Below are 2,851 nucleotides of genomic sequence, written 5' to 3' on the forward strand. Positions count from 1 at the left end.
CAATATTAGTGAGAATAAAAATATTTAGGCAAAAATGCATTACTTGGGCGGCCCTTAGAAAAAAAACCTAAAAACCGCTAAAATATGGGAATTTCAGAAAACCAAAACTTTTTTGGCGGTCGGACCTATGGGACCCCTGGGGTCCAAAATGGGGGCTCGAGAATGACTTAGAATAAGTCTCTATTTGATGAGTTTTATTTGTAAATCTTCTAAAAATAAGACGAAAAAATTATATATTTTTTTCCGATAACTGTCTTAAAAAAAAGGTCAAAAATATCTCAACTTCAAGAGGCCATAGAAAGGAAATTCGAACTAACTTTGCAAAATCCTTTGGCTGTTTTGTTTATCCAGTGGTCTACTTTCATTTGGCGTTGGAATTATTGAGGCTGATTTTTCTTGCTGCACAGTGTTATGTATTAATAATCTCAAACTATCTTCTACTTAGCCTTTAAGAATTTTTATTGTATTCATTGGCTAAATAAATAAATAAAATAAAAAAGTCGCCTTTTTTGTCAGTCTAGGTCATAAGCTATCTGTGTGCGAAATTTCATGCCAATCCGTTTAGTCGTTTCCGCGTGACTATTAGCTTAGTTAAACTTTTTCAACAGGTCGGAACTCTTAAAAAAGTAACCTATTGTTAAATCTGGGCCATTAGCTATCGGTGTGCAAAATGTCGTTCAAATCCGTTCAGTCGTTTCCGCGTGATGGAGCCCCAAACTTCCAAACACACAAACATACAAACGTTCACATTTATAATAGGTTGTATAGTAACAAATAGTCAGTACTAATTTGTACTGGAAATTTGCAAAAGAGCACTGAATCGAGAGCGTAATAACACGGGAGAGCTGCAAATTCTTGCCAGTGAAATATTTACTAGCAGAAATTAGATAGCAGAAGAAGAACAAGAATAATTGTCAAAACCTGCCATTTGTTGAAGTTGATAAACAAACAAAACAAGTAAAGAAGTATATGTTCGGGCGAAACCGAACATTACCCTGTGGGGAAAATCTCTAGTTCTGAACTGGTGCGCTTCTAGTACATTTAGGCCCAGTACTGGTTCGCGTTAAATCCCTTTTGCATGCAAGCAACTGGCGAATTTAACATGGCGATGTCTTAGGAAGTGTCAATTGCCCCCCGCTGCATCCCTTTTTCGATAGTTCCGAACTAGTCATAAATTCTATAGTTACGAACCAGTTCTAAAATCGACAGACGAAAGATAAAATATCATGATTTTTCAATCTTTTTGGTTCTTCCGTGTGTGCGATTTTAAATTATTTTGGAAGAAATGTGTTTTCAATTTGAAATTAAATTTGTTTGAATGATTGTAAGAAGTGTACGTTTACATACCTTTAGCTGTAGCTGAGTTTTCAGAGGTGCTCGCTGTTATTTCTTAGATTCCAGACGGTCCCAAGATGTTGAAATGTTAACACAAATTTTAGTTTTGTATTACCAGGCTATGAGAAAGCATCTGCGAAGCGCAGAATAGAAGTGTATTCGAACGAAAAAGCCGCAGAACACATATCTATGTAAAGTAAACAAGCCCCCCGCTGCATCCCTTATTCGATAGCTCCGAACTAGTTCTAAATTCGACAAATAAGATCTGGTTCGTTCTGCGTCCCTTTTTCTATAGTTCCGAACCATTTGCGCTCGGGTATAATGAATGGAAATCAAAATATTAATGATGCATTGGTCTGTGTAAGTGCTTGCCTGTAAAGCAAAGTGTTTAAAACTGATTTATAAATAGTAAAATGTTTACAGCAGAATATCAAAACAGTGCAACAACTGTCCACTTGCAAGTTTTTACTAGTTTTGTGTTCAATAATTTTTCCTTCTAGTTTTTGATGTGTATACATCTTTGGTTTCGGTAGGGGTAAAATTTGCGAAGCTGTAGCGCATAGCCCAGCAGAAAATCTCGAAGGGCTTAGCATGTGTAATAGCAGACAATTTTTAATTTCATTAGAAGCACCCTGTGTTTACTTACTATTGCAAATGGTTGCATACATATAGGCATATGCAAAGTAAGAGGAAATGCGGTTCAAATGATTATTACTTCCGATAATGCAAACTCCGTGCACGCATACGACTATGTACCTATATTTATCCATACTCAAGTTTGTATGTACATACATATGCATGAACTCATTTGTTGCAAGTGGTTTTCATATTCGTAGCATGGTTTTAGGCATAGGTTTAGTAGTCTATTGATAAAAAAAGGAAGGCGAAAATTTTAACAATACTGAAAAGATTTTAACTGGGTCCGTTTATAGCTGATGAACATATAAGAACATATGTATATGGGGCATGTCTTCCGATCGGGTTAGTCCTAAAAAATAGTAGTTATGACACAAAATTTCAATGGGATCGGTCAAACACACTCCGAGTTGGAGGGTCTAGAATTTTGACATTTTGGTCAAACGGCCATTTTTTCGGATCCATATAACTAATTACCTATTGTATTTAGAAAATTTTTTCAGGAATGTTTTCGATAGATTTCTCTTCAGTCTTTACAAATTTTATTTTTTTTTAATTAAAATGAATTTTTTTTAATTTTTTTTTTTAAATAAAAAATAATTTTTGTTTTTTTTCAAAAAGGGGTATTTTTATTTTTATTTTTTTTTGCTCAAAAGAAAGCTTAGGTATTTTTCTTTAAGAGCTTTGTGGTCGCTTAGTGGGATGCAACTTGTGTATCAATCAAAATTAGCGTTTAGTAACTCGAAACAGCGGTTTTTTAATTTTTAATATATGACCTATTGTCTTCTTTTTTTCGTATTATTGTGTAAGTGTCTCGGAAACCTGAAAATAAAACTTATATGAGAAGGTATATACAATTACCTTTCCAACGGTATATAAC

Source organism: Rhagoletis zephyria, unplaced genomic scaffold, assembly GCF_001687245.7.
Source record: "Rhagoletis zephyria isolate East Lansing unplaced genomic scaffold, Rhagoletis_zephyria_1.1 Rzeph_scaffold_01153, whole genome shotgun sequence".
Taxonomy (NCBI): Eukaryota; Metazoa; Arthropoda; class Insecta; order Diptera; family Tephritidae; genus Rhagoletis; species Rhagoletis zephyria.